General features: G+C 34.5%; 1 protein-coding gene and 1 non-coding gene across 3 annotated transcripts in view; one reads left to right on the top strand and one right to left on the bottom strand.

Annotated features, from left to right (window-relative positions):
- EDIL3 (EGF like repeats and discoidin domains 3) overlaps nt 1-25,989 on the bottom strand; it is a 439,880-nt gene that overhangs the window by 247,097 nt on the left and 166,794 nt on the right. The window lies entirely within an intron of this gene.
- LOC116554320 lies at nt 15,224-15,330 on the top strand. The gene has a single exon (XR_004270163.1). It is a non-coding gene; the product is annotated as a U6 spliceosomal RNA (small nuclear RNA).

The following is a 25,989-nucleotide window of genomic DNA, read 5'->3' as shown; positions in this document are numbered from 1 at the left end:
GAGTAAAGCAAAAGGGTGAAAGTTTAAACCTTTCTAGAGTCCCTTGCATGCATGCAAGGCAATATGAGTATACATATTATTTTTATAACGCTTTGTAAGAATGTATCCTTGTTTTAGAAGCAATAAAATGGGCTCCGAGAGGGTAAGTAAGATATCTATCTGAAAAAGCATAGATTTTAACACACTCTGCCGAACTACAAAGTCTATACCCTTTCCATTAAGCCACATTTCCTACCATGTTGAAAATCTGTATATTCATATGTTAATCTTCACAGATGTAAACAGAATCAGCATGAATTCAATAAGCACATTCTTATAAATAATACAGGACTCCAAAGCCTTAGCAGATGGAAACATTTCAGAGTATTTTCAGGAAAAAGGACATGGTGTATTAGATATTATGAATAGAGATAGACTCAGTAATTATAATATGAGACTGATGTTATGTACCTTGTACATACTTTTTTCAAGTACTCATGACAAGGTGTTGAAATGAATGGTTTTTTATTGTTTTTCCCTACCAAACTATAAATTCTGTGTGGGAAGACTTATGTTGGCACACAGTAGGTGTTTGATACAATTTGAATAAAAAGTATATGGTAATAATAAGTGATAAAAATTATATTTGCTGCCTACACTGTATTCTTATTGTAGGTTTATGATATCACTATCTTTTGGATTTTTACTCAACAATTTAGATATTTTCTGTAACCTTTCTATACTTTCCAAGCTTCGAATCCTTTAAATTTATAATTAGATTCCAATGTTTTTGTCTCTAATATGGTTTAAGCTTCTAATGTGGTTTAAATGTATTACACTGAATTGTAAGTAACAACCATTAGAATGTTTACTTTTGCCTAATGATTACATGTATCTTAATTCTTTGGCAAATACATAATCAAGAAAAATGTAACTTGTATAATCTCATTAACAGTGTTTTAGTCACCCTAATTAAACAATTTCCATTAAACAATTTACTTATAAGTAAATTGCTCACTTTATGCCTGAGCAAGATAAAATGATCAGAATATGAGTTAGGATGTAAAGATAACATAATAAATATATTCCAAGGTCTCAACTTACATAATTTGCTTCCTAGCCAAAAGTTATGTTTGATGTTCAATAGCAACAGTTTCCAGTTTTATTGCCCCAAGTCATAATAAGCAGGCTATTCATATGAGAATTAGAGATCCTGGAAAACTTTTCTCTTTGGGGTTACTCCTATTCCATAATCTTCTCTATTTTGATACTGAAAAAAATACTAATTTAAGGTCTTATAACACTATAAGTAGTAATAATCACCTATAGCATAGAGTGTTGCTTGTACTGGGAGGATAAGAAAGAAATGGACTCTTCCACCCCCCACCCCACCCTCAATTTCAAGAAGGTGATTCCCCCTGCCTAATTTGAAGTTAAATAACATTTATTCATTAGGTATCTCTTGTGTGCTGGGTTTTCTGCTAGTAATTTGGGATAAACACTTTGTATGGTATTAAATTGTCAGAAGCTGAAAGACAAATCTCACATCAGAAAACTATACTTAGTTATCTAGCTTAAGTACCTCATTTTTAAAGACAATTTCAATGGCTATACTTTACTGTGAATATACTATGCTTGGTATTAATACATTTCTTTGTTCACATAATGGTTCCTTGAAATTTAATTCTAGGTTTCCTAGTGGCATCAAAAATTAAGAATAGGCCATATTCTTAATTTTAGCAATAGGAAAAAATAATATGGCCTATTCTTAATTTTAGCAGCCAAAACTTTAGTATGTTTGAGGCATCTCATATCTTTTCCCTAACATATGAGCACACACACACACACATACAGGCACACCTATATATATATACCACTTTCACAAAGCTTTGACACAATAGCATATAAACTTTGAGAACAAATTAGTATTACTCAACAACTCAGAGCTGGTAAAACAAAAAGAAGACAAGGGCAATCTCAACATCTTTTCACTTCAAAAGTCTTGTGAAGAAGTTTGTCTTTCTATGCATTAGAACATACAGAAGTATACAGAGTAGTAAATATAAGTTTGAGTCCTGATTAGTATTCATAAAATTCCAAATTATCTGATTAGATAAGAGTAATATCACCCTTAACAATGAAAGCATAAATGGACTTTCAAGATACAAGAGGCCTTAGGGAGTTTTAAAATCAATGATGCTGTAATACTTTTGCAGATAATCTTTAGGTAGCTCCTAACACAATGGGGACAACATATGATCAATATTAATGAACAACTGAATTCAACAGCATGCTTTGCAGGCATTTTTTATGCAAGCTCATATGAGTATGTCAACAAGATTAATTGCTCACAAAGGCAGATCTATATGGTTTGCTACTTTTCTGCATCTATCTCCTCACAATTCCAACAGTAGAGTTGAAGTTTGTTCCATATGTGTAATATTATTAGCTTCTCATCCATTTAGAGACTATGCCCCAAATCATGAATAACTTATAGTACATAAGCAGATTATTAGAAAGTAAATAGAGTAACATTCTCCTGTGATAATATGTATTAAGCTTTGGTCAATTTAAAAAAAATACGGCCCCAAAACATTGCCAGTTACATATCAAAATAAATGTACATTTTATGTAGTAAGGAAATGCCAGGAAGGCATTGTAATAGCATAGTTTTTACTAGTTGTTTACTAGTAGAAAAAAATAGGAATAGTTCTGACCCCAAATTTCACCCTGAATTCTGATCTTAAAAACACATCGAAGTTATCTTATGGTCTTGCCTTTACATTTAATTTTTTTTTTAACATTTTGGCAGTTGCCATTTAGAGCCACTGTAACTCTATTTTAAAACTAGCTGAAAAGAAAGAAATTATTCTGGGAAAGCTCACATGATTGACATTTGCAAAGTAGTTTTTAAACACTAGGTGTTGCTTCTCCTCCTGCTCCTTTTTCTTCTTCTTTGTACTCTTCCTCCTTTGTGAATGTAAATGTGCAAAATTCAGCTGTTTGAGGGTAAAAAGCATCGTTGAGTATTCTGAATATGAAGAAAGAGGTGAACTATTCTATGATATAATCTCAAACTTCCACTGTAGTGGGGAATCAGCAAATTTAGTACACTTTTCATTAAACAAAAAAGCATTTGGATAGATTATAAAAATTGAAATCTGAAGATAAATAGATTTTTTTCCTCCTCAAATCCTGTTGATAAACTTTCTCCTCTAGAATTAATACTGGACTATCTTTATACACATCTGTCTGTAAGAAGGCACAGAGATGATCAGTGAGATGCTGTAGAGGTCCTTTTCCTTGTTTACAGTCCTAGGCTTATGTAAAAATGTACCACAAACTTGGTAGCTTAAAACAACAGAATTTTACTCTTTCAGAGTTCTAGAGGCTAGAAGTCTGAAATCAAGGTATCAACAGAGCCACACTCCCTCTGAAGGCTCTAGAAAAAATTCCTTTCTTGCCTCTTCTAGTTTCTGGTGGCTCTTGGCATTTTGGCTTATAGCAGCATAGTATGAATCCCTGCCTATCTTCACAGGCCTTCTTCTAATTGTTTCTCTCCTCTTCTTATAAGAACCCACCATAAATCCAATACGACTTCCTCTCTAGATCCTGAACAATTTTTATCCACAAAGGCCCTATGATGGGCTAAGCTGTGTCCCCACCCCAAAATTTTTATGTTGAAGCCCTAATCTCTAAAACAATGGAATGTGATTATATTTGGAGATAGGACTTTTTTGAAGAGAGAATTAAGGTTAAATGAGGTCATACGGATGGGCCTTAATCCAATCTGACTGGTGTCCTTATAGGAATAGGGCATTTGAACACACAAAAGAGACACCACTGATTCTGCCACACAGAGAAAAAGCCAAGTGAAGACACACCAGGAAGGCAGCTATTTGCAAGCCATGGAGAAAGGCCTCAGAAGAAACCAAATCTCCAGAGCCTCCAGAACTGTGAAAAAAGAAATTTCTGTTTGAGCCACCCAGCCATATTTTATAATGGAAACCCTAGCAAACTAATACTCTGTTTACAAATAAAGTTGTATTCAGGATTCCTGATATGCATGAATTGGGGGTAGGGAGCACTATTTAACCCACCTTATGGTTCCTGTGTAGTTGTTTCGTTATAGCATTGGAGTTGATTAAGTAAACCAGAGTTTTATGTATTAGAATCGGCTGGCAAAGCACTCATATTATCAATAATTAAAATCTTAGCTAAATTAATTTTACTTGGTTCTCATCACAGAGTAGTGGTGAGTAGACTTTGATGGTGTTGAAGAACTGGAGAGCAGTCTAAATTTGGGGAAATACATAGGTAGAATCCAGAACTGGGTACTCAGGGGGCAAAAAGGAGAGCCTCACACTGCATGATAGGAAGAAGCATTAAAAAAGGCGAAAGATTTCCTGGGGTGATCTTCATCCACTTAAACTATTGTTTAGCGATGGGCTTGCTGATGGCAGTATTTTTTCAGGCACTCAGAAACTTTCTGAGAAAGTCTTTATATATATTAATTCCACAAACATATGCAGTCATTGTAGCACAGTAGTTGATATCTCCTTTTCTCCAATGAATAACTATCTTATTAAAGTCATATTAGTATGACTTTAAAGAAAATTAGTAACAGATCATACCAAAAAGATCTATCATTTTACAAAGTGATAACTATTGCTGGAGCTATTCTTTGTTAAGAGGCAGTCTCCCATTCATTCCCCTGTCCACTCATCTTGCACACTGCTGCAAAAACAACCTCCCTAAACCACTACTTGCTTTTTTGTTTACTGAAAAGTGTATTAAATTTGCTGATTCCCCACTACAGTGGAAGTTTGAGATTATATCATAGAATAGTTCACCTCTTTCTTCATATTCAGAATACTCAACGATGCTTTTTACCCTCAAACATCTGAATTTTGCACATTTACATTCACAAAGGAGGAAGAGTACAAAGAAGAAGAAAAAGGAGCAGGAGGAGAAGCAACACTAGTGTTTAAAAACTAGTTTGCAAATGTCAATCATGTGAGCTTTCCCAGAATAATTCTCAGCTCGGAATGTTTTATTACTCAAACAAAACTCTATATCAATACTCTGTAGTGATTCTGCATATGCATTTTTTAATCTTCAAAACATGCTGTCTACTTTTGGATATCTTCTAGTTGGCCAATAACACTTGCTCAATGTGTGATGCTATTGCTTACATAAAATTATTAAGTGAACATAAGACAAAAACAGTGTTTCCCCTCAGTTTTCTTTCAAAGACTAAGAAAACTAAAGCTGATATAATATGCTTAATAATAATAAAGCTAGTATACAGACACCTTTTGTGAATTAGTGAATACTACATGAAATTATGTTGTTATCATTTTTGAATTTAGTAACATAAGGCCCAGGTGCCCTTTGAATTTGTTGCCCAATGGAATAAATATAAACACCTATAATCTAAGAGAATCATGGATGGCAAAACTGTGGGCCATGTTGATAATCAACATATTTTTATTTTTCCTGATGACCTCTAGAATAACAATGATTTCCATGCAACATTTCTTGCAAAACTTTAGAAAGCAAACATGTAATCCAACATAATTTATAAAACACACATCAAATAATTTTCCTTAATCTAAGAAACTTCCTTAAAAAGTCTGTCTTTTCAAGAAATAACTAAGATCAGAGCAGAACCAAAGGAGATAGAGACACAAAAAACACTTCAAAAAAATCAATAAATCCAGCAGCTGGTTTTTTGAGAAGATAAACAAAATAGACCGCTAGCTAGACTAATAGAAAAGAGAGAAGAATCAAATAGATGTAATAAAAAATGATAAAGGGGAGATCACCACCAATTCCTCGGAAACACAAGCTACCATCAGAGATTACAACAAACTACTCTATGCACATAAACCAGTAAATCTAGAAGAAATGGATAAATTGCTGGACACTTGCATACTCCTAAGACTAAGCCAAGAAGTTGGAACCCTGAATAGACAAATAACAAGGTCTGAAGTTGAGGCAGCAATTAATAGCCTACCAACCAAAAAAAAGTCCAGGTCTAGATGGATTCAGAGCTGGAATCTACCAGACATACAACGAGGAGCTGGTTCTAATCATTCCAAAACTATTCCAAACAATACAAAAAGAGGGAATCCTCCCTAACTCTTTCTATGAGACCAAAATCATCCCAATAGCAAAATCTGCCAGAGACACAACTAAAAAAGAAAACTACAGTCCAATATCCATGATGAACATTGATGCAAAATTCTTCAATAAAATACTGTTAAACCGAATCCAACAGTACATCAAAAAGCTTATCCACCATGCTCAAGTAGGCTTCATTCTGGGGATAAAAGGCTGGTTCAACATATGCAAATCTATAAACATAATTCACCACATAAACAGAATCAAAGAAAAAACCACATGATTATCTCAGTAGATGCAGAGAAGGCCTTCGACAAAATTCTACAGCCCTTTATGCTAAAAACTCTCAATAAACTAGGTATCCATGGAACTTATTTCAAAACAATAAAAGCTATTTATGACAAACCCACAGCCAGTATCATACTGAATGGGCAAAAATTAGAAGCATTCCCTTTAAAAACTAGCACTAGACTAGGATGCCCTCTCTCACCACTCGTATTCAATATAGTATTGGAAGTTCTAGCCAGAGCAATTAGGCAAGAAAAAGAAATAAAGGGAATTCAATCAGGAAAAGAAGAAGTCAAATTATCCCTATTTGCAGATGACATGATCATATATTTAGAAGACCCCATAGTCTCAGCCCAAAACCTCCTTAAGCTGATAAGCAACTTTGGTAAAGTCTCTGGATATAAAATCAATGTGCAGAAATCACTATCATTCCTCTACACCAATGACAGACTTAAAGAGAGACAAATCATGAGCAAACTCCCATTTACAATTGCTAAAAAGAGAATAAAATACCTAGGAATACAACTAACAAAGGAGGTAAAAGATCTTTTCAAGAACTACAAACCACCACTCAAGGAAATAAGAGAGGACACAAACAGATGGAAAAACATTCCATGCTCATGGTTAGAAAGAATCAATATTGTGAAAATGGCCATACTGCCCAGAGTAATTTATAGATTCAATGCTATTCCCATCAAGCTACCACTGACCTTTTTCACAGAACTGGAAAAAGGCCACTTTAAACTTCATATGGAATCAAAAGAGAGCCAACATAGCCAAGACAATCCTAAGCAAAAAGAACAAAGCTGGAGGCATTACACTACCTGACTTCAAACTATACTACAGGGCAGCAGTAATCAAAACAGCCTGGTACTGGTACCAAAACAGAGATATAGACCAAAGGAACAGAACAGAGGTCTCTGGAGCAACACCACACATCTACAACCATCTGATCTTTGACAAATCATCCAAAAATAAGCAACGGGGAAAGGATTCCCTATTTAATAAGTGGTGTTAGGAAAACTAGCCATATGCAGGAAGCTGAAACTGGACCCCTTCCTTATACCTTATACAAAAATTAACTCCAGATGGATTAAAGATTTAAAAATAAGAACTAACACCATAAAAACTCCAGAAGAAAACCTAGGCAAAACTATTCATGACATAGGCACAGGCAAGGATTTCATGACTAAAACACCAAAAGCAATGGCAACAAAAGCCAAAATAGACAAATATTACCTAATTAAAGTTAAGAGCTTCTGCACGCAAAAGAAACAATCATTAGAGTGAACTGGCAACCAACAGAATGGGAAAAAATTTTTGCAATCTACTCATCAGACGAAGGGCTAATATCCAGAATCTACAAAGAACTAAAGCAGATTTACAAGAAAAAAAACAAACCCATCCTAAAGTGGGCAAATGATATGAACAGACACTTTTCAAAGGAAGACAAATATGAGGCCAAAAAACATGAAAAAATGCTCATCATCATTGGAGAAAATGCATATCAAAACCACATTGAGATACCATCTCACGCCAGTTAGAATGGCAATCATTAAAATATCTGGAGACAACAGATGCTGGAGAGGATGTGGAAAAAAGGAATAGTTTTGCACTGTTGGTGGGAGTGTAAATTAGTTCAACCATTATGGAATAGTGTGGCTATTCCTCAAGGATCTAGAAATAGAAATTCTATTTGACCAAGCAATCCCATTACTGGGTATTTACCCAAAGGATTATAAATTGTTCTGTCATAAAGACACATGCAAACGTATGTTCATTGTGGTGCTGTTTATGATAGCAAAGACCTGGAACCAACCCAAATGCCCATCAATGATAGACTGGACAAAAAAATGTGGCACATTTACAGCATGGAATATTATGCAGCCATAAAAAATGATGAGTTCATGTCCTTTGTAGAGACATGAATGAACCTAGAAACCATCATTCTCAGCAAACTGACACAAGAACAGAAAACCAAACACCACATGTTTTCATTCATAGGCCAGTGATGAACAATGAGAAGACCTGGGCACTGGAAAGGGAACAACACTCACAGGGCTAGGTTGGGGGGGTAGGGAAAGGGGGACAGCTGTGGAGGGCAGGGAGGATAGGGAGGGATAACACTGGGAGAAATGCCTGATGTAGGTGACTGGGGGGTTGGTGGGGAGTGGGAATGTAGACAGCAAATCACCACGGCATGTATGTACCTATGCAACAATCCTGCAGGATACAGGACATGCACATGTACTCCAGAGCCCAAATGTGATTAAAAAACAAAAAAAGAAACAAAAAAAACAAGTCTGTCTTTTTAGATCAGGGAGCTATTTCCAAACTAAATCCTGCAAGTCACTTTTTTTAAGACTATACTTTCAGGGACCATTTCTATAGTTTGTTACTGAAGTGTATCTATCAGAATTCACAAGTCATTCATCGTACAATACAATTAAAGTTTAAGAATACATATCAGCTTGCAGTGCAAGGTGCTAAGATATCACTCAAGTTTGCCATTAGCTACCATAGTTTGTTTCATTTTCTACAGATCAATGAAGCAGGGCATAAGTTAAAGGCAAAGCAGATAAAAATGTATACATATATAACAAGTACCTGAGCCCAAGTTTCAGGAGCATAAAGCAATCTTACTATTTCCCATAGTGTCTCTAAGCAACTACAAAAATTGCATGTTCTTCATCAATCTTTCTCTGACAGCACTTCACCTTTATCAGGTTCCTACTCAACTTGCTGCCTATACTGCATGATTAGCATCTCACTTATCATTGCTTCATCTTCTAATTATTCCATGGATCTCCTCTGTTCCCCTCACATAATTTTAAATTAGTTTTGCACAACCCCCACTCCTTATAATTTTGTGCCTTCATAATCCCTAATGAAGAGCTAAATCCTTTGACATTGCTTCATAAATGTGTGATGATTGACTTAAAATTATTACTAATTTTAGGAATGTTGGCATATAACCCAAACTGTAAATCATAATCTATAACAAAAACCAGGAAATTTAGAGATTAAATATCTGTAGCCCTTTTTCATTTACACTAGCAAGTTTCAACAACTCAATCTTAAGCCTGTGGCCAAGCCTAATTTTCTTTGTTGAATGTTGTAGCAATCTGAAACATTTCAGATTGTAGATAATCTTATAATTATAAACAAAGTGTGTTAAAAATGAGTACACTATTTCCACAAAGCTACAGTTCTTTCTCTTAAAATATAGCACAGTGATTTTGATCTTGTAGGCAGTGGCAGAAGGTGGAAGAAAGGATTTCTATTTTTACTTTTGGAATCTGTCCTCCATGACTGCCATCTTAATCATGAAGCAGAGACATTCCTGCAGGAGATATTCCTGCTGCACGAATATGGAATGGCACCTACCTAGGCTTCACAGCTGAGAACGTTGGAAGCACAGCTGGACAGATGAGTTACTGTTTAGATTGCCTTCTCAGGTCTCACATGTGGCTTCCTTGTGGCAGATTTGAGGAGGCATAGATCAAAGCAGGCATGGATTCTGGCCAGCTGGCCATCTGTTCCTTCACCCACTGTGATAATTTGGTCTTGTAGAATTCTATTAAGTGAGCATTAAGTAATGACCATGTCAAACAGGGCACATAATGCCTGCTTCTTAATCACAGGATGAAAGCTTAAGGGATGCTTGCCCAAACACAGAAAAGGTCACCAAAGCAAACCAATAATTAAAAAAAAAAAAAAAAAGAAAGAAAGGCACGGCAAAATTGATGCAAAACAGCAACAGTTAATTTTGTTTTAATTTTTATTTTTGATCATGTTGAATCCATGTCAAATCACAGAAGATGAATGTGCTATAAAGGAGCTAAGTAAATACACTGAAGTTTCTACTATCCCATTACTCATATAACAGTTTATATAAACAAAGTAAGATTTTTAAAATTAAGAAAATATGTGAGGGGCTTTATCACACTAACCTAAATTAAAGGCACTTCGAATTATAGCCATTAACATCAAGTTTTTCCAAATAGTTTCCCAGAACAACAGCAAGTAGTTACTCATTAGTCAAAATACTTTTTGTGCTGTTGTTTTAAAAAAGATAAATTGAAGTATTTTATTCTGAGAAGGCAGCTTTTCCTTCATAATCACTTAATAATTGCAAAATCATAAGATTTTTTACTCCTTGAATGGCTGTTTAATGATGCATCCAATAAATGATATTACTGGGACAGTGTCCTAACTGATCTCCCTCTCTTATACATCCTCCATGCTATACACCATGCAAACCCAATCTAAAAGCTTCTGTTAGTTCCCATAGCCTGTATTCCAAAGTCCATAAATTTGGACTAATCTTATGTCCTCAATGTTTCCTCCACTGTTTACAATAATGAGCCAACATGCTTCCTTTGTTAATTTACCAATCTACCACCTAAAGATCATTTGTATTCCTAGAATTTTGCTCAAGTGACTCTGCAGCTGGAAATGCCAAATGCCTTTCTTCATCTCCTCTTTTCCTAATCTCGTTTGCCTTCCTAGACTGCCCAACATTTCATATCAACTCTCCTCTATTGTTTATTTTTATTCCCTTCACAAATTTTTCCATTACTCTGTTACATACTATTTCCATCCATTCATTTGTTCACCTGTTGATATAGTTATTCAGTTTGTATTCAGAGCTTCTATTGTGTTTCACAGTGCTAAGTACTAGAGTTACAACAGTGGACAAAACAGGTGCTCTTTCTAATCTTGTGGAACTTCAGTAAATGAGAGGACTGATTCCAATCAAATAATCACATAAAGAAATGAAATTGTAAAGAAATGTAATAATCAAAAATCACATAAGGAAATGTAAATGTCATGAAGGAAAAGTCTTCTGTGCTCCCGTAACCTATTAATAAGAGGTTTCCTGAAGAAGTGAAGCATAGGCTAGAAGCTGAAAACCAAGTAAGAACTAAGGAAAGAAAGAGATGAGTATTTCATTTGTAGGTCTGTGGAAAGAGAAGCAGGGCAAGAAAAATGGCCTGTGGTAAGACTAGAGTAGCTGGAACAGATACAGCAAAGATGAAGAAACAGGGACCAAACTGGGCAGCCTTCAAAGGCCATGTATTTAAGAAAATAAATGGCTTTATGGATACATTAACATATTTAGACTGAATTTCAATTTTAAAGATAGTTTGTGTGCTGTATGGAGAATACATCCAAAGGATAATTGTAGATGAAAATAGAGTAGTGAAGGGTCATCGTACTTGTCCAGGCAAAGTGTGATATGAGGCCTGGATCAGAGTGATGGGCTGGTAGGTATGGTTGATTAGATAGAGAAAGGTCGAAGAAGACTATTCTTTTTCTAGATTTCATGTGTCAGTAGATGAATGTCGGTGCCATTCACTGAAACAGCAATACTGGAAGAGGGTCTAGATTGAAAGAAAAGATTGTAAGTAAGCTTTACGGATATATTATTCAAGAAGACGTAAGAAGTAGGCAAAGGAGAGTGTGGCCTGGAGATATAAATCTTAGTGTTCCTGGATATAGGTGGCGATTAGCGGGTAAGGGTGTAGTTGCTACTAAAAGTTTAGAGGCAATATAAGGAAAAGAACAAAGAATCCAGGACGAAGAGTCAATTTAATAGGTAGATATGGTCTAGGAAATGCAACATCTGGAGAGGCAGGAAAAACATTTGCAGGAATGTGGTATCCTTCTGGCACTTTGCTGCTTTGTGGTATTAAGGAACAACTTAACATGTACACATTTCATCATTTGGAATACATGTTATAGCTCTAGAAATGTGGGAATTCTTTTTTGTATTTCTTATATAACCCCTCTCTGTCTTCTTGCAGAACCCAACAAATACTTGCTGAACGCAAATGTTTAGAACTTCATGAACTGAATATACAGGCAAAGTGTTTTAGGAAAAAAACATTTTAGGAGAAAATATTCTCCTTTAAGTGGCATTATTTTACACCAAAAGAACATTCTGGTTGATCCTTTTGCTTATATAGGGAACAAGTTTCACATTTTTTTTTTTAAGTAAGAAGTCAAGTTGGAGAAACTGCCAATACTTATTTCTTCCAAAAGAATTTTATTCTCTGTTTGCCTAGAGAAGTAAAGGTAAAAACACAGAGAATGAAATGAGTGATATTTGGCCAAAATGAAATAAAGACAGTAAAAGAATACACTGAGGAATTATATGTGCTTTCAGATTTACCTTGAGTCTTTTTGGTCATCTTGTTTTGATTTTCATGATCTATCTTGCTGGTGGTGCTATCAATGTTATGCTCTCATTTTTGCTGTCCTTAGAAGTCCTTCTGCTTGACTATATATCTAAAACTGATTCCTGTAAGAGCAATTTGACTAGAGGAAGCCAGTTTAAACTGCTTTACTCTTAGGATGAAAAAATCTCTGCCAAGGTTTGCCCACAGGGATAAGCTATGTGTGGAAGAAAAAACCAAAAATTCATTTAGAAATAACATTACTCCTTGTGTAAAAATCTTCTCTGTATGCTTCCTAGTAGACATGAAAATGTAGAGTCAAGTATTTGAGAAGTCTGGAAATCCACTTAAAAAATGTGTATAACAATTTATTATCATTGCAAACCCAATTAAAAATGTCGAGTTATTGAACACAATTCATTTTCTAAACCATGAATTCATTAAATGTATACAGCACAGATTTGTATTACTATAAAAATCTTTATTTCTACTTTTCTAGCATTATGCATTTAAATTTGTAAATTCCATGTTATATTAATCACATGAATATAGATGGGCAATTTTACTGTATTTCCTATAAAAGGAATCATGCCTACTGACGATTTTGTGGGAAATTTTGTTAAAGATTGACTGTAGCTCATAAAATGGTAAGGCTTCCTTCATGAAAGTTATTAGACATTTTGGATTTCCTCAGTTTGATTGAAATGATAAAAATTATACTTTAATATCACTGTCTTTGGACACTGACGCTGTATTTAATACTACACAGAATAGGGTCACAGAGTCATTAAAAGAAGTGGCAGTGATCCAGGTTTCACTACACTGTGATTTGATATTTATAGTGTTTTCATGATACAAGTAAAATATGCTGATTAAAATGATCACCATGTCACCATCTGGATGGACAAAAAAGCTGAGGTTCACATCCTCAGTACAAAATGCCTTCAGTTATTTCCACTGTCTTTTCGTATTACCAAGACAATTTCTATTATATGAAAGGCCATCAAAGTACAGTGAAATAATATGCAGTAGAGAAGCCTTTTATCAATAAATATCTTAAATAATTAGAGAATTTACTATAAATATTAATTAGAGAAGTTATTATGCTACTTAAATATAGTAGGTCTAAATTGTTGCTCTTTAAGATCAGTGTTATCAGGTATTAAAGATTTTTCGGATTAACAAATATAATTTACTAGAAGTCTTTGAATGTTTGTCTTCTACCTGAACAGTATAGTAAAGTTTTTAATGTGATTTTTTTAGTGACCTAATTGAAGTAGGTCACAAACAACGAAGTAAAGGGATTTAGGATAGCCTATTTCACCTTTTAAAAAGTCAGTTATAAATGTATACACTTGGTAATTTCCGAAGAACCAGCTAAACAATATCCTTGCCTGGTTGTATAAGACATTCTACAGATGTGCTGAATTCTAATAGGAGATTGGCAAGCAGAGAAGAATGACTGTAATTTGGGCTTAGAAGGATAACCATGTTGTTCAAGATTAAATATATTCTGGATGAATACTGAGGCTTGCCTCCATGACCATAGTAGGAATTCTATTATACTTGATGTAATATTTTTCTAGGTAAGATAATTTTGAATAACCTTTATGTCATAAAATGTGAAGGTTCCAAATGCTCTTTGATGTATATGCTTGAGGGGAACCTGAGAAATTTCAAGGAGAAACTTAGCTCTTCTCACAGGAGCTACCTAAGCCCACCTCTGGGCTAAAAAGTGCAATCTTTGATTCAGACACCTGTGCTTGTCAGACCTTTCCATTTTTATATGAGCATGGCATTCCCACCTGTGCCTATGCTGCCCCTTGGAGCATGAGAGTCTATATGTATTCACCTTCCATCTAACTCATTAAGAAATGTTGTTGCCTCTACCTTCAAAATGCTGTATGGCCATAAACTCAGGAAACACAGTACACTGACTTATTGATAATACTTTGCACAAAATGTTAGGAATAATTTGGATCTCTACAGCCCAAATTATGTTGCTATGATGAACATGGCAATCAGGCTTCTGCATTAGAAACTCTGATTATTGGAAACTGGCTGTTCCCTCTACCTGAGATGCTCTTCCTCTCACTCTCACCTCTACTAAACTTTTGCTCAAAATCATTTTCTCCAATCGTTACATAGAAATGTCCTACTTGGAATTAGAAACCATAGTCCAATCCTAATATTTCTATTTCTCTTTTATTGTGATCTTGTTTTCTCAATGGCTTTACTGCCTTCTAACATACATGTGGTTTGTCATGTTTTGTGTAGTGTGCTGTTGTTTGTTGTGTTTCTCCCGTGTTGTGTTGTTTATTGTCTCTATCCCTTGTTACAATGTAATCAATGTGAGGACATAGAATTTTGTTTTGGTCATTGATATATCCCAAGTGCCTGGTAATGATGTGTTCAATACATCTTTGTTAATTAAATATATCACTGCTAGGAATAAAACTTTAAACTTATTCAATATTGATCAAAATTTGGAATTAGTCCTCCATTATTCCAGATCAGCAGTTAGCCATGTACACAGGATCATTTCGACACATAAAAAAATGCTTTTACAGCACAGGATTTAGGTCTTATCCCCTTGACCTACAAAAAAGACTAGAAAAAATACTGTGTGTTTTTTACTGAGGAATTAAGTGCTTGCTCTGGATGCACTTATACTAAGATTGGAATGATACAGAGAAGATTAGCTTGGTTCCTACACAAGGAAGTAGGGAATTATGCTAACTGGGACCCAAGGTTCAGTATCTCTAACTTTGAGACCAAGAATTGTTTTGTTTCTCATGAGCAATAGGTCCCACTTATTCTGTTAGACAGCTGGGTCTTATAACATCATTTGAACATTAGCACACCATTAAGCACATGCTGTGTGCCAGGGACTGAGTGTAATAAGCCATATGAACATATAGTCAATGACCTGAAGAATCCTATGTGCCAAAGGAGACTACAGACAAATCCATAGGCAACTTCAGTATTATAAAATCAGTGTCAATGTATAATGAATACAGAGAGTTCTGGGAGGACATCAGAGGAATGCCTAATCCAATACTGGAAACTTGGATATGACATCCTAGAGTAAGTGGCATCCAAAGTTGAGTTCTACAGGACAAATAGAAGTTGGCTGTTAAGGAAGGTAAGTTAGAGCTTTTCAGACAGAGGAGGGAAATAACAGGTATGAAGACTCAAAGTTAAGAAAAGTGTAGCTAAATTTGTAGAACTGAAAGAAATACAATATAACTGCACCATGCAAGTGAAACAGGGGAAGTGGCAGGAGAAAAAGCCAGTAAGATTTGCAAAGGCTGATTATGATAAGCCTCGCTAGCCAGATTAAGGAGTTATACTTTATCATGAGGGAAAGGAAAGGTCATTTAAGCAAGAAATGGTTGATCAAATATATATAAACTAGAAGTGTAGGATTAGCTACTTGATGAAATTAGTGGGGATAGATTTTATTTCCTCTAAATAGTATTTGCCCACCTCAACAGTGGAAAGGATAGTAGGAGGTAGTATAGTAGGAAAGGAAGTAGAAACATTTTTAATACAACTATGGGGCACAATATCTGAGTAGGCAATCAGATGACTTTTAGGTAATGTTAATATTTAGACAGCATTGAAGACTAGGGAACTCTAATGGTATCAGTCTCTGCATAGTGTCTCATTTCTTCTGCTGTGATTAGCAGAGAAAAAGGATGATACCATTAAGGTGGGGTTAGATGTTTTCTAGTTGTATGTGGCTCAAGGCAAAAGAATGCAAATTTGTGCAAGAGAGTGCTTTTTACGATAGACTTCTTGGTCTTGGCTAGTAATGGAAGAGAGATCACCCTCTAAGTAACTGAAAGAGAAGGATTTGGAAGTCTGATATAAAGAACAGATGTATTTTAAGAAACTTAATTAAATCCGGATCTGAAAAAAAAAGTAGTGCTGTAATGAAGTCACATATATGCCTATATACATTAAATATTTTGTGTGTATATTTATAACAAGTTTTAAAAATCTTAAGGATTAACATACTGAGCTATTATTCTTGACATGATCAGCATGAGTAAAGAAGAATTAGTAACGAAGTCAAATTCTCACTATGTCATCCAAGGTTATCGATGCCTAGTTTGTCTACCATCTAAAGCTGTCCAATGACAACCAACAATTAACACCGTAGTTTTGAAAACACTGTGTTAAGAAAAGGAAGATTCGTAAGAATATGTGCCACGTGTCATGGAATTTGTATATTATAAAATGGGGTCTTACATGTCATAAAAAATGTAAGCAGCAGACGTTTGGATCTGACCAGAACAATAAAGCTGTATGAGAATGTGAACTAGTGAAGAAGATCCATAGCCAAAACTCTTCCAGTTTTATTGGTCACCAAAGATATTAAGGTTTCTAAGATGGAATGAGATTGCCTGGGTTATAAGATTTCCAGAATAATCAATTCCTAGCTTGCTTGATAGGATATTAAGACCTCTGTGTAAAGAACAAATTGCAGCTTTAATTAATTTTGCTTCTGAAGGTGTCTTTGTTCTAGTGGGTAGGTAATGAAATTTTCTAGTTTCCTAGCATCTTTTACATTTTGAAAACAGTAATAGCCCTTAAGAAAGAAATGTACAGTCAAATGCTGGTTCATCTTTATTAGAAGGGCCTATGCTAGGACTGTGCAAACATTTTATACCAAGACTTCACCCTAATTTCATCTTAGTTTGTTGACTGTCATTTGTTTTTGCTTTTGTTCCCATTTTCCTTTATAGTGACATATAACTGTCTTCTCCTTTACTAACTACTTATGGAAGCAGGATGGAAAATATTTATACCATTTTTGCATACCTTGGAGGTTTAAACATCAGCAAAGTGACCTAACCCAAAGTAAACACCTTCTGGGTAATGGTTCTGCCTGACAATACTTTGTAATGAACTTCATCTCTTATACTGAGGTAGATTTCACTATTACCTAAAAGCAGGAAATCCATAATGGGAGATTGACTTAAGGTGCAGATTTCCAAGCAAGCAAGAGAAACATGGAGACTGGGATAGAGGCACAAGGCTTGGATGGAGCACTCCAACAAAGAGAAAATAATGTGAAACATTTAACTTTCTGCTTCCTTTATCCTGGATTTAAAAAAAAACAGTCATATTAAGGATCAAGCTTGTTTTTTATTTGTTGTGTCACTTTTATTTCTTCTAGGTAGTCTCAAATCTCCTGTAAACATTTTTGCAACACAAAACTTTCATGTCATGGGATTGAAGGGACTTTAGTGGTGGGTAGTAAAAGGAAAAAACAGGCTTCTGTGTATCACAACTCAGTTGAGTTTAAAGCTCCATTAGCAGCAGCATACGGAGGAAAGCGGAAGCCTTGGAAATATGTTTTGTAACCAACTACAAAGTTAGCAATGGTTTATAGCCAAACTGAGAGAAACTAAAGCAAATAATATCTAATCACTGAGGAAAAGAAGCCCTTTCCATATCTATGAGTTTTTTTTAAAGTTCTAATGTATTGGTACAAGTTCCCCAGAAGAAGGATTAGTGAAACCCAGGTGACTGCAGTCAGAACTACGTTCTGGGATTTATTTTCATAAGTGTATTTATTTAGGATATGAGTTATAGATATTGTACAATTTACATATGAATTTAAAGAGACCTCTGTAAAATCTTAAAAAGCAGAGTATTAGTTTATTAATCTATCTAATGAGTTTAACTTTTCTTAGGGATCAATCATGACTATATGTAAAGAGTTTAAGCAATAAAGCATATTTGTTTCAATAAACCAAACAACATAAAAATAATTAATTATTAACTGAAGAAAATACAGCATGCTTCATCCCCAGACCTAAAGTAACACCATAAGTTTTGAAACAATAATCATAACATACCAAAAAATAATTACCATGTCTTCTTAAATTATTACTTATCTTAAGTGATATTTGATGAGATTTCAAATTTAGCCAGAGGAGCACTATTTTATATAACACATCCAAATTATTAAACTTGTTACATAGTTTTGTGATATATTACATTTGTCTTAACACAACTAATTAGTCATATAATTATTCTAATACAACTGAAGCTCATTTTTAAACAGACAAAATTTATATTAAGTCCAAACTTGGCCAATGTTAGTAAAAGACAGACATGACTACTATGTGGACATCGACAGTAAGTAAAGAGTTTCTTTGGAAAGCACTGGCATAATGGGAAAGAAACTGGAAGAAATGTCTTTCTGGAGAAAGACAGAGTGACAAATCTTCAATTCCATATAATTTACACTGAAGTTCATCCTCACAGGTAAGCCTAATAAAATTATTTATCGAGCAATTCCATACGGATAAGCATACTTATTTTCATAGTCATGTAAGTCAGCTAAGGTCACTCAGGCATAGAGCAGGGTAAAGTCAGATGTTTTACAATATTTTAACAGCACTTTTAAAAAATAATGATACAATTTAATTTCTGGTGTCTTAAATCTCAAATAAATATTTGTGAACATAAATGCTAATTCACAAATATATACCACTTGAGTCTTTGGAAAAATTAGTTAAACAACTGGCTTATAATTCACTTCTTTTCTCTTACCAGGGGTATGAACCCAGGGAGAGAAAGAAAGGTAGGGGTGTCAAATCCTTGTAAACATGCTGACAACTAAGCCTGCTGCCAAACATGCTGGGAGGAGAATCCTCACCTGTGAATGTTTTCAGTAGGATGTCTATAGTTTAGGACTGTTTCTGGTAAATAAATCTATGTACAATCTATGGATTTGTTATATTATATAAGCTCCATGGGAAATGTTATATAAGCTACACAGCTATATGAAAACAGTTTATTACGTCAACACTCCCTTGTATGGTTGGTAACTCATGTACCATACTTAGAGACTTCATATGTTTTTCTGAGTCAGAAACCATGTGTCTAATGCAAAGAAGGACTGGGCAGTTGTCCTGAATGTCCCTAAACTCCCTAAGTTTCCTTGTTTGTGCTTCTAGAAATTATTAGTAAACTTTGATATCGGGTGAGATGTCTTATTTTTGAAAGACTGATTTGCTAGTCTAATCTCCTGAATTAGTGCAACTCTTCATAGTCCTTTCTATAAATGCTGTATACACTAAGAGTAAAAAACTTGCAATGATCCAAATTCCCAGAAGTTACAGAATGATTAAGCCATCTACAACATAACTGAAATAGAATAGTATATTGCCAATTACATTTTTAAAAATGAAATAATTATTTACATGCTAAAATGTACATGAAATTCCATTCAGTGTGAAAAGAGAGAGTACAATTCATGCTATGATTAAGTAACATGGTATGTAGACAATAATAGGCATCAGAATAAGTGCATAGATTTTAAAAATAGGATTAAGATAAATAATTGTGTTGTGAAGAGTTTTAGGAAAGGGAAGGTCAACATAGGAAAGAAAAACATTGCGCTAGTCTTTGTAATCAACAGAGTATAATTATTAAGATCTCACAAATATTCCAGTTCTTAAATACACATGGTAGGACTGCACTTCTCCAACACTTTTCAAGTTATAAGTGTCTATGTGATTTTCTTTGGCCAGTAGTGCAAGAAGTAATGTGTGTCCTTTCTTACATACATTTTAAGAGCCAATTCATAATTTACCATGTTTTCTTCTCACTGCTTTGGTGACTGTAGGAGCAACTTCTAAGATGTAGCCTTGTCAGCCTGAGTCCCTGGGTATCTACAATGAGCAGAGAGCCCCTACTGACTCACACTGGATATACGCTCTAAGAACTTCTGAATGTAGCTTGCTCATGAGCCATAAACAAGTTCATCTTGACTGACTCGTCAAGAAAAGGTTAATAGGAGTATGATGTATTCAGTTGATAACATCTTTTTAAACTATAAAGAACTAAGCAAAGTTTGTGCAAACACAGAATTTTAGTACTATAGGATATCAGTCAGGAGTACATAGCAGGGAGTGGACCTGATAATATTGCAGACAAGAACCAAATGGGTATAGAAGGTAATGCTCAAGAAAAGAGTGGAAATAAAGGTTACTTGGATGTTTTACACCTGACAGATACATTGTAATGCCATCTATTTACAGAGGGAATACTTGAGGGCAGAGGAGATGAGTTAAGAATATTTATTTTTGCCCTGAGGCCATTAGATGTATCTAGCTGATGGCTGAAAATGAAAGTTTCAAATTCAAGAGAGAGGTCAGGGATATATATACAGAGAGAAGAGAAAGCAGTCTCACCTGTGCTATGAACTGGTAATACTTCTAAGTCTTTTACGTGTAATATCTCTTGTAATTATGATAATTTTACCATTTCACTGGAAGAAATGAGGCACTCTAAGAGGTTAAGCTACCCAGATTTGGGGGTACTATCCATAAAGGAAAAATAAAGCCTGAGAAATATTATAAAGGAAATAGACAAGGAGACAGAAAAGACTATATTCAGGGGGCAGGTAAAAGAAACAGGACACTAAATAGGAACAGACATTTTTATAGCCAAGCGACAGAGAACAGGTGTCACTGAGACCAATGGGGAAAATATCAAGAAGTAACGGATTGTTGAACATGTTGAATGCTCCAGAGGAAACCAACTAGATTCCTCACGTCTAACTACTGAACTTTGCATCTAAATGGATAAATTCTGAGAGGTGAAAGCTGAAAATTACTTTGTTTTTAATATATTTAAATTTTTCAGGCTGTTAAACTGAACTCATCTCAAAGATGAGGCATTTTATGGGCAGTACACCTCATGTTGCCTAAATTAAAATCCAAAGAATTAAGTATCATTAGGAATACTTTTTAAATTTCTTTAGATAAAAAAAAAAATCTCTAGCAAAGATGACCCAACAGATGTTGAGTGAACTCCTTAACAGGACTAAGTTGTACAGGTAAATTAATTTCACACATTGCTCTCAAAAGGAATCTGAATCTCAGGGCTGATGCTGGTGTGCCAGCAGCACATGCTCCTGGTGGGTCATAATGTTTAATAAGATGCGTGGGAACCTCTGAATAAGATGATTATTCAAGTGATCTTCAAGGAAATCTTGAATTAGAATGCACTCCAATAATTTAATTGAAAGGTCACATAGGTGAGCGACTATTATAAAATCTATAATATAATGGAAGCATTGTACTCGCACAAGTGGCAGTTAAGAACTTTGGGTCAAGGGCTCAACTCGTTTCTAGACTCATAATAAGACAATACTCTTTACTTTCAGAAAATGTCAACATTTCTATAAGAAAAAATTACTACTCCTTTTACCTTACTTAGGAGAAAATATTTACACTTTTCCTATTAACTATCTCAGAAGAGAGGCAACATTGTAACTAAGGAAGGGGCATATCACATCTGTAGAAACATTCTTTTTAAATATATTTGGAATACCATATGCTGTTGCCAATCCTTAGAAGTGATCAATGATTTTTGCAGTTATTGATTCTATTATTAGAAAAGAGCTTTTGAGTTACCTGTTTGTCCCTCAGGGATCTCCACTTTTGTTGTTTTGTTCTTGTATTACTTTTATTCTTAAAAAGCTAGTGAAAGCAAAACTTCAAACACAGCTTCACCTAAGTGAAGAATGTTTACAGCATTTATCGGTCATTTAGTGGATAAACTTAACTAATATAATAAAAATTATTTCAAATTCTTGATTAGAAAGTTGTTATTGGTTTCCAAGCAAAAACTATGCATTTATATGTTAGTCAAATTTACTTTTATATTCTTCAGAAAATAATGTCCACTGTATATCCCTCAAAACTAACAATATAGGACACAGCCAATTTTAAAATTAAAATATTCTGAACATTGTCTACTCTGATTATAATTAATATGGATATTATTTACTTTTCCTTTATTGTCAACAAATGTAGAATAAAAATAAAACTGAATTTCTGCCATCAAGATCATTAACATATTTTTATAATATAGTTCCATGTCATTGATATTCAGCCTATTCTTTAATTAAAAAACTATTTCATTTTTTAAAAATTATATTTTGAAGTTTTCATGTCTATCAAACTCCCATTCTTAGTCATTATCCAATTATTTTCCATATCTAGGTATACATACAACCTGTCCCTCCTTCTTTGCTTGAGTTCCAATTAATTCAGATATGATTACTTATGACTGCAATGTCAGTATCCTTCAAAGAGCCTTCTGCTCCACTTTGAAGTAACATATTAGTAATCTCGAAATAGTTCTTATAATTTTCTATTATGCCCATTTACAAGCATAAGTTAATTGGTCCAAGACCAATATTTAAAAAAGAAGGCTGCATGATCTAAAAATGAAATGTTTTTGTATAATTTTTAAATATAATGTTTCCAGTAAGCAGCCTTGATAACTAAAATAGTAACTTTTTTTTTTTTCTTTTTGAGATACAGTCTTGCTCTGTGACCCAGGCTGGAGTGCAGTGATGAAGTCACAGCTCACTACAGCTTTGACCTCCCAGGCTCAAGCCATCCTCCAGATTCAGCCTCTCAAGTAGCTGGGACTACAGGCACACGCCACTATGCCCCAGCTGATTTCTGTACTTTTTTTGTAGAGACAGGGTCTCACCTTGTTGCCCAAGCTAGTTGCAAAACCCAGGGCCCAAGTGATCCTCCCACCTAGGCCTCCAAAAGTGCTGGGATTACAGGTGGTAGCAACTGTATCAGGCTAAAATAAATGGTAACTTTGTAATTAGCCACATATATACATATATACACACACATATATATATGTGTGTATATATGTGTATATATGTATATGTGTGTGTGTGTGTGTGTGTGTGTGTGTGCGTGTATATATATATGTTTGTACCTATATAAATATATATACATCATTGCAAAGGTTTGTAACACCTTTTTTCATGAAGGATTTTAGGCACCCTCAAAATACATTAAATAAACTAGAAACATTCAAGTAACAACAACAGCAATAATAATGAGGGACAGTAATGTGATAAGAAGCCAGAAAAACAATGACATCAGATGTGTCATTGTGAAAGACTCTGTATCTCTATCACAGAAGTAATACAAAATGTGCAATAGCCAAAATATTTAAAGTCATGTAAGCTGTGTTCACTTGAAAAACTTGACTTCTTCATGACAGATGGTGAACAGTAAGGCTATTCTCAACTTCCATCAATAATGGGGTAGAAAAGTTGGCAGTGCTGTAACACTGAGCAATAGAAATACATGAATTTATTGAGTATCCAGTTTACTGGTAAATAAAATGAAAAAAAATCTGTAAAAATGTTTTCTTGACACGTTTTTCACAGCAATCTACTGGTATTTTCTGTTCTATCCATTAAGTTACTAAACATGATGATTTCCCAGGGGTCATTTCTGTATCACACTGAGACATTTGGCTTTTGTAACCTGAATCTGGAAAGAGCTTAGACTTGTGTCTAAGCACATTCTAATTCATGCTTTATCACTCTCCTCTTTAAAGAAAATTTTCAAAGTATAAAAAATATATTCACTTAACAAGTTTTATAGGTTAAAATTAGCATTAAAACAAAAATTTAAATAGAAATTTTTTAAAAGTTCATGTATTCATGATAGCAAAATTAAACTTTGGCTCCCAAAATGCATTTAGACAAAGCATTGTTTTTAATCTACTATAGTACATATTTGTTTTGCATTCAAAATGGATAATCCATAATGAGTTGATTTTACCTGCTAATAACTGATAATACTGAAATGAAAATAAAGTAAGGTTTAATTTTATGTTTTGCGATGCTGTGTTATCCTAATTAAATTGGCTGTATAAAATAAATGTGTTTTAGTTTTTTGTAATCTCACTCTTTGTATATTTTATTGCTTTTATAAAGAAATAAATCTAGAATTAAAGTTGGACAAACTGTATAACATCAAGTAATTATAAGACTATGCTAAAATGTTTAAGAATAAATTTGTAAATATCACTTTTGTTTCTTTAAAATTAAAAGGAATGATCTTATAATGTGCTTAAAATATTGCTTATCTGTTTTTCCTCTCTCCATAATAAAAACAAAATACTTACAAGCATATATAAGTTTAAAGTAATGTAAATTATAGTTGCTACCGAAATTTTTACCCATAACAAACTTCTTAGAAAACAGAGGTTCCACTGAGATCATAAGTTAGCCCCATCCTTACTGAACTGTATTGGCTGAGGCTTTGAAAATATCTACAGGCTTTATGTATGGGTATCTATCCTTTTTCATTGAATAGACTATGATTTCATCATTATATTGTATAACCACCCACTTTTCCGACCAGAAATGCCAAATATGAGAGCTGCAAAAATTAATATTCCACTATCCTTATGAATATTTCATTTCATAATACGTTTATTTACTTAAAACTTTTTTGGCATGGCCAACCTAATTCATCGTACATTTATTTAATACATCAACTGTCACTATTATAGTAGGTTGGATGGTGCCCCTCACCTCACCAAAATATATTCATGTCCAAATCCCTGGAACCTGTGAATATTACATTACTTGAAAACAATCTCATTACAGATGCACTTAATTTAAGGACATCGGTGGTTTAGATATGGTTGGTTTGGCCATGCCAAGTCTCATGTTAAAATTGATTTCTAGAGTTGAGGTGAGGCCTGATGGAAGATGTCTGGGATGTGGAAGCAGAGCCCTCATGAACGGATTGGTGTGCAGAAGTGAGCTCTCACTGTTAATACTTGGGATAACTGGTTGTTGAATGAGACTAGCACCTCCTCCTCTCTCTCTCCTCCTTTCTCACCATGTAATGCCTGCTCCTCTCTGTCTGTCACCATGAATGGAAGCAGCCTGAGGCTCTTACTAGATGCAGATGTCAGCGTTATGCTTTCTGTACATCCTGCAGAACCGTGAGTCAAATAAACCTCTTTATAAATTACCCAGCCTCAGGTATTCCTTTACGGTAAAACAAACTAAAGTAAGGACCTTGAGATGGGATCATCCTAGATTACCCAGGTGGGCCCTAAATCCAATAACAAGTGTCCTTCTGAGAAACAGGAGAAAAGACACAGACGAAAGTGGAGAAGGTAAGGCAGAAATTGCAGTGAAGTGGCCACAAGTCAATGAAGTCAAGGAATGTCCACAGCCAACACAGTCTGAAAGAGACAAGGAAAAATTCTCCTCTAGAGCCCTCAGAGAGAGCAAGTTTTGTCTTACACCTTGATTTCAGACTTCTAGCCTGCAGAATTGTGTGAATTAAATGAGTGTTGTTTTAAGCTACAGAGGTTGTGGTAATTTGTTAGAGCAGCCTCAGGAAACGAATACAGCTGTAGACAGTCAAAGTGATTAGGGGATGATATAAATCAGGAAATGTGACTGACATGACTGTAATTAGCACCAATTCAAGAAGGTATGGTTGCTACATAAAGATCCTACAACAAAGTTTCCATATTTTTTATAATTGAAACCACCATGCTCTTTTGATTGTGCTCTTTCTTCCCCTCTCTC

Source organism: Sapajus apella, unplaced genomic scaffold (assembly GCF_009761245.1).
Source record: "Sapajus apella isolate SASKATOON/1434 unplaced genomic scaffold, GSC_monkey_1.0 scaffold1, whole genome shotgun sequence".
Classification (NCBI taxonomy): Eukaryota; Metazoa; Chordata; class Mammalia; order Primates; family Cebidae; genus Sapajus; species Sapajus apella.
Note: the sequence above shows the minus strand (reverse complement) of the source record. Positions and strands in the feature narration are given on the sequence as shown.